Raw genomic sequence first — 17,916 nt, forward strand, 5'->3', positions numbered from 1 at the left:
GACTTATTTTTTCCATTTTCTTTTACATCCAGCATCAACCTTTCCTTACTTTGTGTTTTCTGTTCCCTGAACTGAATAGATAAGGCTTCTGAAATCCCTTTGAGAAAAACATCACAAGAATATGAAACTTCAGTCCAAGGATGCAGCTTTTATTTTTTTTTCCAAGATGAAAAATTGGGTTTTTCTTCATTGTTAATGACAACACAGATAAGTGCAGATGGAGTGCAAGGGGCGTATACACATACATATACATTAAAAAAAAGATGTAGAATGGTATATTCCAGGAGTTAACGTTGTTTCTTGTATTACAGTGTTTGTATCTCCTTTTCCTTTTTTAAATACAATATTCTTTTTTTTATGCGATTAGGTATTGCCTTTTTTTAAAAATTTAGTTTTATTTATTTATTTGACAGAGAGAGACAGCGAGAGAGGGAACACAAGCAGGGGGTGTGGAAGAGGGAGAAGCAGGCTTCCCGAGGAGCAGGGAGCCCCACGTGGTGCTGGATCCCAGGACCCTGGGATCATGACCTGAGCTGAAGACAGACGCTTAATGACTGAGCCACCCAGGCAACCCTAGGTATTGCCTTTTTAATAAAGGAGATGAAGATTACAGTTCATATGCATATCTGATGACTTACCAACATATTAAAAGTGGAAAACTAACAAATAAATTGGAAAACCTATGTAAGGACAAATGCAGCACCAAGATAGAATTAAGGAAACTCAAAATAATGGGTGAATAGTTAAGGAAAATCTAGCATGGAGACTTCTGCAAACATACCACCACTCTTTGGGAAAGTCTCTTCAGTGAATATGGGGTGCTAAGGGAGGACAAAAACAATCACTTAACTTGATAGATTAACCTAATTAAACCCTGATGGATGGGTTAACAATAGTCAAATATAAATCATATTGATATCCAAGTAATTTCCACAGAACATTATTTTCTTTTTTTTTTAAAAAAGATTTTATTTATTTATTTGACAGAGACACAGCAAGAGAGGGAACAGAAGCAGGGGGAGTGGGAGAGGGAGAAGCAGGCTTCCCGCAGAGCAGGGAGCTCGATGTAGGGCTTGATTCCAGGACCCTGGGATTCTGACCTGAGCTGAAGGCAGACGCTTAACGACTGAGCCACCTAGGCACCCCTATTTTCTTTTTTTTTAAAGATATATTTTTTAGGGCGCCTGGGTGGCTCAGATGGTTAGGCATCTGCCTTCGGCTCAGGTCATGATCCCAGGATCCTGGGATCAAGTCCCACATCGGGCTCCCTGCTCCTTGGGAGCCTGCTTCTCTCTCTCTCTCTCTCTGTCTCCCATGAATAAATAAATAAAATCTTTAAAAAATATATTTTTTTAAAGATTCTATTTATCTGAGAGAGAGCGAGTATGAACGGGGATCAGTGCTAGATCCCAGGATGCTGGGATCATGACCTGAACTGAAGGCAGACGCTTAACTGACTGAGCCACCCAGGTGCCCCAGAACATTATTTTCATTAAAAAAAAAAAAGTAATAAATAAATAAATAAATAAAAATTTTTTAAAAAGTATTTTTGTGAAAGCTGGTTGGAAAAATGTCAAATGAATAAGTCAGGATGGGGGCGCCTGGGTGGCTCAGTCTTTAAGCGTCTGCCTTCAGCTCAGGTCATGATCCCAGGGTCCTGGGATTGAGCCCTGCATCGGGCTCCCTGCTCAATGGGAAGCCTGCTTCTCCCTCCCCCACTCCCCTTGCTTGTGTTCCTGCTACTGTGTCTCTCTCCATCAAATAAATAAATAAAATCTAAAAAAAAAAAAAAGTCAGGATGTAAAATTGTATTTATAGTAGTACAAATAAGATTTTTTAAAAAAATAAAAGTAATCTAAGCATTAAAAAAGATTAAAAAAGTAACTGGAAAGAAATCTACCAATAGTCTATCCATGGTGGTTGACTGGAGAGTGGGACAATGAGTAAGCTGTTTTTCCTACTTCTTTCTTTCTGTATTTCTAAAATTTTAAAAATAAGTGTATTACTTTCGATATGAAATATAGTGAAGTCATAGTAATAAAAGTTTTTAAATAACTATCTTTTCATATATCAATCAAATAATTTGAGAAAGATTGTTCTTGTGGGAATTTTCACTGAGAATTTAAGAGCTTTGGCCTCCATAAAAGTTTATGTTCACCAAGTTCAGTTGAATTTTTGTCTTAGTCATACAAATATGGAACAGAGAGACATAATTAAAATAAATTTCAAGGGGGTGCCTGGGTGGCTCAGTCATTAAGTGTCTGCCTTCAGCTCAGGTCATGATCCCAGGGTCCTGGGATCAGCCCCACATCGGGCTCCCTCCTCCATGGCGAGCCTGCTTCTCCCTCTTCCATTCCCCCTGCTTGTGTTCCCTCTCTCGCTGTGTCTCTCTCTGTCAAATAAATAAATAAAATCTTAAAAAAAAAATAAAATAAATTTCAAGGTATTAGACAAAACATTCATTTTTATTTTTAGTAATCTCCACCCTCAACATGGGGCTAGAACTCAATGACCCTGAGACCAAGAGACACACAGTCTACTGACTGAGCCAGCCAGATGCCCCTTAGATCATAATTTTAGATTTGGATTGTTGGATGAAAAGTAACGAATGTTTGCAGGCCCCTGGCTAACTCAGTCAGCAGAGCGTGCAACTCTTGATCTTGGGGTTGTAAGTTCGAGCCCCATGCAGAGATTACTTAAAAATAAAACCTTTTTTTTTTAATATTTTTATTTTTATTTATTTGACAGAGAGAGACACAGCAAGAGAGGGAACACAAGCAGGGGGAGTGGGAGAGGGAGAAGCAGGCTTCCCGCCGAGCAGGGAGCCCGATGCGGGGCTCGATCCCAGAACCCTGGGATCGTGACCTGAGCCAAAGGCAGACGCTCAACAACTGAGCCACCCAGGTGCCCCTAAAAATAAAATTTTAACTAAATAAATAAATAGAATCATGATTTAATACTACAATCCAAAAAAAGGAGCACTCCTTAAATGTCATTCATTCATTCATTCATTCATTCATTCTTCAGTGCTATTTATAATGAGGAAGAATTGGAAGAGGAAGCAAGGGGAATAGTTATTGAAATTGGAATGTAGATACTTTGTATTAGACAAGCATTATCATGCTACTTCTCCCTCTCAAAATATCTTTAGTAAATATTAGTTTTATAATAAGGAAAAAAAGTGATTGAAAAATATGCTTCTAAAATCTGCTAGACAGAAAGGTTTTCTTTCCTTGCCTTTCCAGCATCCACCACATTTATTGGCATTCTATCAGCCTGCAGACATACTGGATAAATAAATCTATAAAAGAATTAACACATGGGGGTGCCTGGGTGGCTCAGTCGGTTAAGCGTCTGCCTTTGGCTCAGGTCATGATCCCAGGGTCCTGGGATCGAGGGCCACATCGGGCTCCCTGCTCGGTGGGGAACCTCCTTCTCCCTCTTCTCCCCACTTGTGCTCTCTGTCTCTCTCTCTGTCAAATAAATAAATTTTAAAATATCTTAAAAAAAAAACACACATAAATAAATGAAATAAGACAAAGCCCTATGTAGTTAGGCCACTTTAACTGCTATCTTGTCTCCATATTTTATACCCAAATCATTCTCAGAATTTGTCAGCCTTACCTGTAGAAACAACCCAAATCTAACCTTTTTTGTCACCTACACTGATACCATCCTAGTCTGAACTACCATACTTGCACAACTGGACAAGTGCAATAACCTCTGAGCTGGCCTCCCTACCTTCATTCTTGCTGCCTACAGTCTAATCTTTATAGAGCAGTAAAAGCGTGACTCAGAATGTGTAACTCCTGAGCTCTAAACCTCCAATGATATTCAGTGTCAATCAAAATGATCAAAAGTGGCCAGTCAGGCCCTTTGCACCTGACCCCTCCCCACTCCCTCTAAGCTCATCTTCTACCTCTTTTCACTCCGTTCTGGCTACTTTAGCTTTTTCCTCCTGCCTGAGGTCCTTTGCACCTGCTTTTCTCTCTGCCTGCGATGCTCTTTCCCAAAATAACTCCAAGGCTTGTTCCATCACTTCATTTAGGTGCCTGGGCAACTGTCAGCATATCAGAGGGGACTCCCAGATCCTCCTATTAAAAATAGCACTATTCCCATCCATTACTCTCCTGGCATTTTCTGTGACTTTGCCCTCCTTTTCTTCTTCAGAGCCCCTTTAACTACCTGAAATAATACCTATTCATTTGCAACATCTTTCTCCCCTTCCATCTCCCTGGTAAGTGTGTTAAGCTCCATTAAAGCAAGAGATTTTCTTATTTTTTCCCTGCTATACACAAAAATAATTTTTTGAACATTACAGCACAATTACTGTCAAAAGATTAATGATAAATTCTTCCCTCTGAATTATCTCAAAGATTAGTAATAAGGGTACCTTAAGTTCATTTCTTCTTTAATTTCAGGTTTGAAAGCTGAAAAGTTCCGGGCAGCTCCTTCTGCCCACAGGTCCTGTCCCCATGCTTTAATAAAACCAAAAAAAAAAAAAAAGGCTGAAAAGTTCCAAAATGTCCTAGTGCTATAAGATAATGTGTTAAGCGGAGTTGTACAATGACAGCTACTAGACATCTGGTATATGAGGTACTATAATGTACCTTGTGTACCAAATTAGGAATATTTTGACTGATTGCATTTAAAAAATATTTTGAAGGGCATCTGACTGACTCAGTTGATAGAGCATGTGATTCTTGATCTTGGAGTCATGAATTCAAGCCCCGTGTTGGGTCTAGAGCTTACTTAAAATATAGATAGATACATAGATACATAGATAGATAGATGGATGGATTAACATTATTCTATACTGAAAATTATATATAGCTTATGACGGAAGAAATATGGTAGTAGTCATTGCTTGGTATTTTTCTGAGGTTGTGTCTCTATGAATATGATGAGTACCTAAAATTTGATTTCAGTCTCCTTGCTGCAGTCTTTTTTTTTTTTTTTAAGATTTTATTTATTTATTTGAGAGAGAAAGAATGAGAGAGAGCACATGAGAGGGGGGAGGGTCAGAGGGAGAAGCAGACTCCCCGCCGAGCAGGGAGCCCGATGCGGGACTCGATCCCGGGACTCCAGGATCATGACCTGAGCCAAAGGCAGTCGCTTAACCAACTGAGCCACCCAGGCGCCCTCCTTGCTGCAGTCTTAATAATTACCTGGAAACACTGGTTCCACAGAGCATGCTCCATATAATTGTTTCAGACAATTTAGGTGGACTGAATATTATGATCCTTATTAATGTACATATTCCAAGATTATTCAGCACTTCACTGGCTTTGTGATCTTGGCCAATGGACTTAACCTCTCCAAACTTCAGTATTCTTGTCTGTAAAATGAGAATGATAATAGCAGGTAACTAGTAGGCTTGTTGTAGACGTTAAATAAGATAGTATCTATTAAAAATAGAACTACCCTATGACCTAGCAATTGCACTACTAGGTATTTGCACCTAATATACATACAAGGATACAAAAATATAGCTTCGAAGGCTTCAAAGGGGTACATGCACCCCAATGTTTATAGCCGCATTATCAACAATAGCCAAACTATGGAAAGAGACCAAGTGTCCATCGACTGATGAATGAATAAAGAAGATGTGGTATATATATATACAATGGAATACTACTCAGCCATCAAAAAAAATGAAATCTTGCCATTTGGAAGGATATGGATGGAACTAGTGTGTTGTGCTAAGTGAAGTCAGTCAGAGAAAGACAAACACTATATGGTTTCATTCATATGTGGAATTTAAGAAACAAAACAGATGAACATATTGGAAGGGGGAAAAAGAGAGAGAGAGAGAGGGAAACAAACCATAAGAGACTCAATGATAGAGAACAAAATAAGGGTTGATGGAGGGAGGTGGGTTGGGGATGGGCTAAATTGGTGATGGGCATTAAGGAGGGCACTTGTTAGGATGAGCACTGGGTGTTATATATAAGTGATGAGTCACTAAATTCTCCTGAAACCAATATTATACTATATGTTAACTAACTAGAATTTAAATAAAAATTTGAAAAGAAAAAAAATCAGTGTCTATAAACTACTCAGCATAATGCCTAAAACACAATATGTGCTCAGCAAATACCAGCTATCGTTCTTTTTTTTTTTTTTTAAAGATTTTATTTATTTATTTGAGAGAGAGAGAGAATGAGAGACAGAGAGCACGAGCGGGAAGAGGGTCAGAGGGAGAAGCAGACCCCCCGCTGTGCAGGGAGCCCGATGCGGGACTCAATCCCGGGACTCCAGGATCATGACCTGAGCCGAAGGCAGTCGCTTAACCAACTGAGCCACCCAGGTGCCCCCAGCTATCGTTCTTATCACAAAGACATATATATATGAGTGAGGAAAACAATTCCTGCCAAGCAAAGGCACGCATGAATATATGAACAACCTCACTAGTCATTAAAAAAAATCAACTAAAACAATATGTAGTATTTCACCTATCAAATTGGCAAAGGTATTTAAAAATCAATGCACACTGTTTATAAATATATGGTGAAAAGGCCACTCATATACTCACCATTCATTTGAGTCCAATTTTGTAAAATCTTCCAAATTTGTATTATGTATTTTAAGCTCCAAAATGGGGGCGCCTGGGTGGCCCCATTGGTTAAGCATCTGCCTTTGGCTTAGGTCATGATCTCAGGGTCCTGGGATTAAGCCCAGAGTTGGGCTCCTTGCTCAGCAGGGAATCTGCTTCTCCCTCTCCCTCCGTGCTCACTCTCTCTCAAAAAAATAAATAAAATCTTTTTTTTTAAGATTTTATTTATTTATTTGAGGGAGAGAGACTGAGAGAGAGAGCACATGAGAGGGGGGAGGGTCGGGAGGGTCTGAGGGAGAAGCAGACTCCCTGCCGAGCAGGGAGCCCGATGAGGGACTCGATCCAGGGACTCCAGGATCATAACCTGAGCCGAAGGCAGTAGCTTAACCAACTGAGCCACCCAGGTGCCCAAATAAAATCTTTTTTAAAAAAAGCTTCAAAATGTATATGTAAAAATCTAATGTATATTTAATAATGTATATTTTTGCATATACATTTTGAAGCACTGAAAATGTATTTGAAGGCCATAATTAATGAAGGGTGAGAATATTCAACTATAAGAGTATTTATAACAGCATAGCTTGCATATGTTACAATGAAATAAAAAATAGAAACAATCTGAATAGTCTAAAAGGAATAATAATTTACTAGTGTAATAGAATTCTATGCAGTCATAAAATAAAAAGAGACAGTAAAATCACATTTATTGGCATAAAAAGATATATTATTAATTTAAATTAAATAAATTAGATGTTGCATTTGTTTGTTTGTTTGTTTGTTTGTTTGTTTAGTACTCTCCACCCTCCACCCCAACGTGAGGCTAGAACTCAGGACCCGGAGATCAAGAGTCACATGCTCCACAGATTGAGCTAAGCAGGTGCCCCAGATGTTGCATTTTTATAAATCCGTAGAAAAATATTTGGAAGAATTAAACAAGATATTACTAGGTCAGAGCCAGTTGGATTGTAAATAGTTTTTATTTTTTCCCCTTGTTATCTGTATTTTTAATTTTTTCAATGATAATCTTATTTATCTGCACAATTAAGGAAGCACACAGAAAGGCATTTATTGAATGAGAGCATAGCAATTAAGAACATTGGCTCTGAGTCAGAAGGCCTGTGTTGCAGTCCAGCTGTTCCAGCAACTGTATAAACTTTGACAAATTATTTAACTTTTCTGAACCTCAATTCTCTCTTACGGGAGTCCTGAGGACTAAATAAGCCAGTGAGCCAAAGTTTAATGATACTTTGTAATAATAATGGCTAACATTTGGGCGCCTGAGTGGCTCAGTCGGTTAAGTGTCTGCCTTCAGCTCAGGTCATGATCCCAGGGTCCTGGGATCGAGCCCCGCATCGGGCTCCCTGCACAGCGGAGAGCCTGCTTCTCCCTCTCCCTCTGCCTGCCACTCTGACTATCTGTGCGCTCTCTCTATCTCTCTGTCAAATAGATAAATAAAATCTTTAAAAAAATAATAATAATGGCTAACATTTATTGACCACTTACTATGTGCCAACACTGTTTTACTCTCTACACATATTAAATCTTTTAATCTCTAAAACAATCTTCTAAGGTAGGTACCATTAGTATCTCTATTTATAGATAAGGACCCAGTTAATGAAGTAATAAATGTAATAATAATTATTATGATTATTTTAATTGTTCAGTTTGGGACTACACACACACATATATATTTTTAAGTAGCTTCCACGCCCAACATGGGGCTTGAACTCACAACCCTGAGATCAAGAGTCACATGCTTTACTGACTGAGTCAACCAGACACCCCAGGACTATATATATTTATCAACTTGAAAACAAAACTGATTACAAACAAAAACGTACACCAAACCATAATTTTAACATACAAAGGCAATTGGTATTTCTAGTCAGCCTATTTCCTAGAGGAGCATCATGGAAGGAGTCATCCCAAAGCCGTTCCCAGCTCTGAGCATATGATGCAATGATTAAGATAATAGCTAGAGGGGCGGCTGGGTGGCTCAGTCATTAAGCATCTGCCTTCAGCCCAGGTCATGATCCCAGGGTCCTGGGATCGAGCCCCACATCGGGCTCCCTGCTCCGCGGGAAGCCTGCTTCTCCCTCTCCCACTCCCCCTGCTTGTGTTCCCTCTCTCGCTGTGTCTCCCTCTGTCAAATAAATAAATAAAATCTTAAAAAAAAAAAAAAGATAATTGCTAGAAAATTCAGGTATTACTTAGGTGTGCCTGGGTGGCTCAGTTGGCTATGTGCCTGACTCTTGATTTCAGCTTAGGTCATGATCTCAGGGTTGTGGGATCAAAGCCTGCGTCGCGCTCCGTGTTCAGCACAGTCTGCTTGGCCCTTTCCCCTGCTCCTTTCCCCACTCACTCTCTCCCCTTCTCTAGCTCTAAAACAAATAAAATCTTTACAGAAGAAAATTCAGATGTAACTTAAACATAATAAATGTTGACCTAATGGCTCAAATCCATCTTCTGTCCATGACTAAAGTAGCCCATTGTATTTAGAAATATATCAAGTTATACAGTAGGCCTATCCTTTCCAGGTTTTTACACATTGTGGCTTAAATAACTGTGTCATCTTAAAACGAATAAAGTAAAAAAAGGATCACTTCAGTACCACGTGGGCTCTCTAAGAGACCGCTATTTTATTTTTAGACTTACTTTACTTAACATGTATTTTAGAAGGAAGCAGAGGTACAGATAGGGAGCATGTTAGTAGTGAACATAGAAGGAAAAAGACCAAAGTATATAAATTCGCTGAATTTGTGGTACTACTATGTGCTGAAGGCATTCAGGGCTTTATGCAGACTCAGAGCACACGGGTAAAGAGTGTATGCCGGGGGTGGGGGGGGGGGGGAGGTTGGGGTGTGTGTGTGTGATGTCAGACCACCTGGTTCTCACTCTGCCTCTGATATTATCAGAGTGATCTTGAGCAAATTGCTTAAACCAGTGCTGTCCCATAAAAGCTTATGAGACACATATTACTCATGAGACACATAAGTAATTTAAAATTTTTATAGTAGCCAAGTTACAGAAAGTTAAAGAAACAAATGTAATTAATTTTGTTAAATATTTTACTTACACCAATATACACAAAATATTATTTCAACATGTAACTAATGTAAACCAATATTAATGATAGAGTTTACATTCTTTTAATTTGAAATCTTTGAAATCCTATGTGTGTTTTATCTGTATATTTCAGTTCAGACAAACCACATTTTTCTTTCTTTTTTTAAAAAATAGGCACCACATCCAACGTAGGACTTAAACTCACAACCCTGAGATCAAGAGCTGCATGCTCTGCCGACCCAGCCGGCCAGGGACCCCAGATATGTTTCAAGTGCGCAATTGTCCCATGTGCTACTGGCTTAGACTATTGAACAACACAGGCTTCAACTTCTGCCTCAGGTTATTTCTCTGTAAAATGTGTGGGAAATCAGTAACTGTCTGAGGGGGTGAGTGGGGGTTGGCAAAGTAGGTAGAGGGTCAAAAGCTACACACTTCAGGGGCACCTGGCCGGCTCAGTTGGTAGAGCATGCTACTCTTGATCTGGGGGTTATAAGTTTGAGCCCCACGTTGGGTGTAGAGGTTACTTAAAAATAAAATCTTAAAAAAAAAAGCTACAAACTTCCAGTTAAAAAATAAGTAAGTCACAGGGATGTAATGTACAGCATGGCAAATATTGTTAGTATTACTGTGTTAGGGGGCGCCTGGGTGGCTCAGTTGTTAGGCGTCTGCCTTTGGCTCAGGTCATGATCCCAGGGTCCTGGGATCGAGCCCCGCATCGGGCTCCCTGCTCTGCGGGAAGCCTGCTTCTCCCTCTCCCACTCCCCCTGCTTGTGTTCCCTCGCTTGCTGTGTCTCTGTCAAGTAAATGAAATCTTTAAAAAAATAATAATAATACTGTGTTAGTATATTTGAAAGTTGCTAAGAGAATAAATTATAAAAAGTTTTCATCATGAGAAAAAAATATGTAACTATATGTGGTGACTAGACCTATTGTGATCATTTTGCAATATATATAAGTATTGAATCATTACATCATACACTGGAAACTAATACAATATTGTCAGTTATACCTCAATAAAAAAATAAAGATAACATAAAAAAACACAAAATAATACTTGTCCCATTAGATTAAATGAATTAATGGATATAAAGTGCTTAGCACAAACTCAGAATTCAAAACAAAACAAAACAAACCAAGAAAACACCTTCTCCAAAAATGGCCTGGTGGTCTATAGGGAAGACCTGAAGCTTGTTGACAATCAAATAGAGTAAAGGAGGGGAGATCTCAGGCCAGCAGGCTGAGCAAGGCTGGAATCAGGTAAGCAGAGGTTACAGGGCTGTTGGAAAGAGGCACCGATAGCATCTGTTTAAAAGGGATTACAAGATTTGCCTGGTAAAACATTAATGATCCACCATTTTGTTGAGGCTTTAGCTTGCTTTCTGTAATTACTGATATATATGCCCATCTTATTTTGGAGGAGTTTGTTTCTGCAAGAGAAAATGCCCAATAAGCCATTGCTGTTCAACTATTATCTTTTAAAAAATTTTTCATTTTGTTGTGGTAAGTCCGCTTCAAATGACAGCTACTCTCTTACAAATTTGTAAACTGACTATTTAAGTCATTATCTCAATCTATTCACAACATAGTAAGAAGAGTGTTTTTGTCTCCATTTTTCAGGGTAAGGATTTTATAGATGAAATGAAGGGAGAATAGCTGTTACCCAAAGGGTGAATAAGGATTTGAGCCTGGGTTATCTTTTTCCAAAGCTCATGCTCTTTTCATTTCACTGTATACTGAGGAGTATCATAGACTGTACCAGATTTTTAAATCAAATCGATTTTACAAGTTGTCTTTTCACAATACCACATCTTTTATTTATTTATTTATTCTTTTTTTTGTTTTTGTTTTTAAGTACTCCAGGGGCGCCTGGGTGGCTCAGTCGTTGGGCGTCTGCCTACGGCTCAGGTCATGACCCCAGAGTCCTGGGATTGAGCCCCACATTGGGCTCCCTGCTCAGCAGGAAGCCTGCTTCTCCCTCTCCCACTCCCCCTGCTTGTGTTCCCGCTCTCGCTGTGTCTCTCTCTGTCAAATAAATAAATAAAATCTTTAAAAAAAAAAATAATAAAGTACACTCCACACCCAACGTGGGGCTTGAACTCACGACCCTGAAATCAGGAGTCACATGCTCTACCGACTGAGCCAGCCAGGTGCCCCCATAATACTGTATCTTAATACTACATTAATTTCTATTTTGGTGGATTCTAGTTTTTAAAATGGCACTAAATTTGGTGCATTAATACCACGGCTATCCAGAACCCAAAGAACCTTGGAGGAAGGGAACTATTCTGAGTAGGCAAAAATAGTTGTCACGAAGTCCAATGCCCTAGAGTTCATGACTGTTTTTTTTTAAAGATTTTATTGATTTATTTGACAGAGAGAGACACAGTGAATGAGGGAACACGAGCAGGGTGAGTGGGAGAGGGAGAAGCAGGCTTCCCGCAGAGCAGGGAGCCCGATGCGGGGCTCGATCCCAGGACCCTGGGACCATGACCTGAGCCGAAGGCAGACGCTTAACGACTGAGCCACCCAGGCGCCCCGAGTTCATGACTATTCTTAAAAGAGTCATAGGGAGCAGGTGTTTGAAGGCAAGACAGAGGACAATAGAGAGATATATTCAGGCTACTGCGTGCAGTGAACAGTGTCTTAAAATGGTAGCTGATGGTGCAAAAGCCACAGGCGGGGACCAGACCGTGACGAGATTTGTGCCTTAAACTAAAGGGTTTGGATTTTATTCTGAATCCTATGCAGTGCCTTTGAAGGAGTGCAGGCAGATGTGCCCCCGATTAGACTTTTGTTTCAGAAAGATCATTGTAGGATAGATCACAGGATCTCGCTGGATCAGAGCCGGAGAGAGCAGTCAAGATGTCCCTGCAGTAAAATGGAAAAAAAGCGGCAAGAGCCTGAAATTGTGGCCATTGTGAAGAAAGAGAAAGGGACTGTTAAGAAAGAAGCTGGTATGAAGAGAATTTAATAACTGATGTGGGGAAGATTGGTGGAAGAGAAGGAGATTCCGATTATCCCTGAATTTCTGGTTTTCACTGTGGTTTGCACTGAGAGAAGCAGCTGAAGTTGGTTTTGGTCATGCTGTGTGGGGTGTTTACTGGGTCTGAATAGTTGACCTATAAAAGATGTTTTATCCTCATCCTGGTCTTTCAGTATTATTTTTCTCCATATGCCCTTTTGCACTTAAAGAAAAAAAAAGATGCATGGAAGTGAAGAAACTATTTCAAGGACACCCACTGAATCTATGCTTACATGTCAAATTGAAAAAGAAAATAGAGATACTTATCTTAAAAGCTAAGTAACATATAAAACACTTTTAGTATAAACAGGAAAATAATTGTTTGGGGATCTAGACATTATTTTGTCACTGAGGTAAATTAGTCTTTATTTCTCTCCGGTTCTCTCTTATCTATGTTTTCAAAGTTACATTTATGTGCGATCTGCAAACCAAGGAAATTTGCTATTCAAATTTTCCTAGTTGCCTGTGAATATTCTGCTCCAATTTACAGATTCTTAGATCACATTTTAATTGATAAAAAACATAAAGGGTCAAATGCATATTCTCTCATCTATAAAACTGTATCTAACTTGATTTCCTCTGATTTTGTTCCCTTCGTTACCTCACCAAGAGCCAACATCTATTAGGAAAAGAAATTCTATCATGTGGCAGAATTCTTAAATATTTTATAAAGTTGTTTTCTGTTCTACTTTCTTCTTTGACAAGAGTGCTTTTAAAGAAAAAAGAGTGGGGCACCTGGGTGGCTCAGTCAGTTAAGCGTCTGCCTTAGGCTCAGGTCATGATCCCAGCGTCCTGGGATTGAGCCCCACATTGAGCTCCCTGCTCAGCAGGGAGTCTGCTTGTCCCACTTCTTCTGCCTGCCACTCCCCTTGCTTGTGCTCTCCCTCTCTCTCTGTCAAATAAGTAAATAAAATCTTTAAAAATAAATACATAAGTAAAAAATTTTAAAGAAATTTATTTATTTATTTTAGAGAGAAAGAACAAGGGGGAGGCAGGGAGAGGGAGAGAAATTTTTTAAGCAAACTCCGTGCCCAGCATGGAGCCCCATGTGGGGCTAGACGTGAGGCTCGATCTCATGACCCTGAGATCAGGACCTGAGCCAAAACCAAGGGTCAGATGCTTAACCAACTATGCCAGACGCCCCTAGAAAACTGTTTTTTTTTTTTTTTTTAAGAATTTATTTATTTTAGAGAGAGAGAGTGAGAAAGAGCATGAGAGGGGAGACAGTCAGAGGGTGAAGCAGACTCCCCACTGAGCAGGGAGCCCGATGGGGGACTTGATCCCAGGACTCCAGGATCATGACCTGAGCTGAGGCAGTCGCTTAACCAACTGAGCCACCCAGGCGCCCTAGAAAACTGCTTTTTGAAGGAATACTATTTCACATTTTCTGAATCACTTTCTATAGCTGTTTCAGCAATTGTGAGGTGAAATGTGTCCTCAATTTGTAGTTCTCTTCAGGCTTCCCTCCCCCTTTTTTTTTTTAAGATTTTATTTATTTAGCAGAGAGAGACACAGCGAGAGAGGGAACACAAGCAGGGGGAGTGGGAGATGGAGAAGCAGGCTTCCCACCGAGCAGGGAGCCCGATGTGGGACTCAATCCCAGGACCCTGGGATCATGATCTGAGCCGAAGGCAGATGCCTAACCACTGAGCCACCCAGGTGCCCCTTCAGGCTTCCCTTTACTTCACAGTTTCCTAACTGCTCTGAATGGTCACTATTATCTATTGGAGGGGGTGGGGAGTAATACTACCTTAAGACACTATGACACTTCCTGTCTTTCAGTAAGGAGTTGTTTCAATCACTAGAGCAAGTCTATAAAAGAGTACTTCACCTGTTTGACCTACTCAGCTGATTTTCACGTTGGCTCTTCATGTACCAGGCATATTGCCCTCTATGAACTGGAAGATATCCCAGTGGATAAGAAGGTCAGAAGCCTTCTGGAGGTGTCTTTCAGTCTAAGATTACTGTTTTTGTCCCTGAAGGTCAAAGTAAATCGTGTTGACCAAATGGTAGAACATGCAATCACAATGATATTTTCTAACTATACATTTTCTATTGGAAAGACTGTCCTGTATCTCATCCAGGACCTTACTCAAACGTGCCATCACACTCCTGAAAACAAGGCTGGGCCTATATTAATTTCATAACATGACCCTGGACTTTTAGAGTCCCCTATATTTGATTTATTAAAATGTTTTGTGATAGAAGATGCTGTGGTGTCTGATAATACCACATTACTTATGGTATTAAGTCTTATACTACACAGCAATCAATAGAAATGACCTACGGATGCATGCAACAACTTGGCTGAATCTCCAAGGAATTTCTCTGAACAGTAAATGTCAATCTCAACTCTTTGGTCTCAGCTGCAGGAACGAGATGACGAAGGGGACGTCATCTGGAGAGCATTGCAATGAGACATGCATGCTGTGCTATTGCTGTGGTCTAAGACCTACCACCTTCAGAAGTCAGCCCGTGGCCAATACGGCTCTCCTGCCAAGTGGGAGTGGACGTGTGACTGGAGTGCCAAGGCTAGAAGACCAAATACCACCGCGACAGATCAGATCAGGCACCTACAAATTGCATTTCACAGATTCAGGCCTGGATTTCGAGAAGGAACAACACCTAAACCCAAGAGGGCAACTGTTGTAACATCCAATTCATCTTAAGCATTTCAACAATGAGGATTCACACAATAAATGTTCTGGTTTAAAAAAAAAGAGTCAGTGGCGCCTGGGTGGCTCAGAGGGTTATGCATCTGCCTTGGACTCCCGTTGTGATCCTGGGACCCAAGGATCAATCCCCTCCCTGCCCCACTTGCAGGCTCCCTGTTCAGCAGGAAACCTGCTTCTCCCTCCTCCCCTGCCCCTCCCCCCCCGCTTGTGCTGTCTCTCATTCTCTCTCTCAAATAAATAAATAAAATCTTTTTAAAAAGTCAATCTAAAAAGGCAACATTCTCTATGATTCCATTTATATAACATTTTTTCAAAGATTTACTTATTGTGGCGCCTGGGTGGCTCAGTCGGTTGAGCGTCTGCCTTCAGCTCAGGTCATGATCCCAGGGTCCCGGGATAGAGCCCCACATCAGGCTCTCTGCTCAGCAGGGAGTCTGCTTCTCCCTCTCCTTCTTCCTGCAGCTCCCCCTGCTTGTACTCTCTCTCTCTGTCAAATAAATAAATAAAATAAAATAAAAAAAGATTTATTTATTTGAGAGAGAGAGAGAGCACAAGAGGGAGAGTGAGAAGCAGGCTCCCCACTGAGCAGAGGAGCAGGGAGCCCACTGCTGGGTTCCATCTCGGGACCCCGGGATCATGACCTGAGCTGAAAGCAGAGGCTCAACCAACGGAACCACCCAGGCACCCCTACCCTATAAACATTTTTTAAATGACAACATTGTAGGGGCGCCTGGGTGGCTCAGTCATTAAGTGTCTGACTTTGGCTCAGGTCATGATCCCAGGGTTCTGGGATTGAGCCCCACATCGGGCTCCCTGCTCTGCGGGAAGCCTGCTTCTCCCTCTCCCACTCCCCCTGCTTGTGTTCCCTCTCTCGCCGTGTCTCTCTCTGTCAAATAAATAAATAAAATCTTTAAAAAAATAATTATTACATATCTGTTACATAGGTTGTTTGTAGGTATCAAGTATTATTTTAAAATTTAAAAAACTAGGTAGATTTATATATATTGACATGGAAACATGCTATATTGTAAAGAGAAAAAAGCCCCTTGTTGGGGAAAAAAAAGAGAAAAAAAAGCACCATGTGAAGTTGCATGTATAACATAATTCTTAAAATATAATTATTACATCTTTCAGACATATGTGCCAAGAGTCCTGGAAGGACAATTAAGAAACTATTTATGTAGTTGACTACTGGGGCGTGGGACTAGAGTAAGGGAAAGTAAAGGACTCTTATTTTTCACTTATATACTTGGTGTGTAAGTTTGTATGTTGTATGTTGTTTACTGTGAGTATGCATTGCCTCTCTAATTAATATTTTACAAAAAAATGATTCCAGCTTAATAACTATTTAGAATCTTTTTTTTTTTTTTTAAAGGTTGTATTTATTTATTTGACGGAGAGAGAGACAGCGATAGAGGGAAAACAAGCAGGGGGAGTGGTAGAGGGAGAAGCAGGCTCTCCCCGAAAAGGGAGCCGGATGCGGGACTCGGTCCCAGGACCCTGGGATCATGACCTGAGCCAAAGGCAGATGCTTAATGACTGAGCCACCCAGGCACCCCATAACTATTTAGAATCTTAAAAAAAATTTTGTAAAATTCTTAGATACACTTGCAGATATGAGTGTCAAAAACATCTGGAATAATTTCAAGTAATAAAGTATAGTTATTTAATATATTAATGTAATACAATATAATAAATAATATATATCCAGATATAAGTTGTCAACTGAAGACCAATGAGCTCTTCAAAATTTGTCTCTCTCTTATTTTGAAGAAACCAAAAATGACTGGGAAATGAGAAAAATAATCCTTTCTTTTTAGAGTTCTTATGTAAAAATAAATATGCCCATTTCTAGGGATCTTTCCACTTCTGGTGACTTTTTCAAAATATCAACAATCATTTATTCCATGCCTATTATGTGTAGGACATGGGCTGAGTTCTGGAAATAAAGGCAAGTGTATGACATAACCCCTGACTTCAAGATGTTAATGCCATAGCAACTGGGAAATAGACTATATACATAAAATACAGATAACTACACTATAAGTATTATGTATACATAGAATTGTGTGATTGCTACAGACAATAAATGCTAATAAATAATCAAAGGATGAGGCCACTACAGAAGTCTAGGGAAATCCAATAATACTCTAGCTAGAAGGCAGAAATAAATGTGGCGATTTATAACTTTTTCTTTTTTAAGCAGGCTCCCTGCCCAATGCAGGACTTGAACTCATGACACTGAGATCAAGAGTTACGTGCTCTACTGACTGAGCCAGCCAGGTGTCTCTGTAGGGGTTAATTTAAGAATTAGACTGATTCAGCTGAAAAAAGTTTATGTAGAGAAAAGATAGGAAATAAAATTGGAAAGAAACAAAGGAGTCTGAATGTGAAATCTTCGATGTCAGCTTCCTAACATTCAGCCTATACTTAATATGAAATAGAATTTAGATCAAGATCTATGTAGGCTAGAATATCTGAATTTCAGTCTATTGATTTGTTTTGTGTAGTTGAAGCTCCTGTTCTTTTAGTTGAGTAGTTTTAAGATTGTTCTGGACCTTATATATGTTGGTTTAGTATGTTTATTTGGGAATGGG

The 17,916-nt window shown here is 39.9% G+C and overlaps 1 non-coding gene and 1 pseudogene across 1 annotated transcript; one reads left to right on the plus strand and one right to left on the minus strand.

Annotated features, from left to right (window-relative positions):
• The window catches only part of LOC123847559 (large ribosomal subunit protein eL37-like), a 43,793-nt pseudogene extending 28,210 nt beyond the window's left edge, over window positions 1-15,583 (plus strand).
• On the minus strand, window positions 11,699-11,771 carry TRNAR-CCU (transfer RNA arginine (anticodon CCU)). Its single transcript has one exon. It is a non-coding gene; the product is annotated as a tRNA-Arg (tRNA).
• Window positions 15,584-17,916: the final 2,333 nt, after the last annotated feature.

This window comes from Mirounga angustirostris, unplaced genomic scaffold (genome assembly GCF_029215605.1).
Source record: "Mirounga angustirostris isolate CCGP_5_RB_7025 unplaced genomic scaffold, mMirAng1.0.hap1 SCAF_2, whole genome shotgun sequence".
NCBI lineage: Eukaryota > Metazoa > Chordata > Mammalia > Carnivora > Phocidae > Mirounga > Mirounga angustirostris.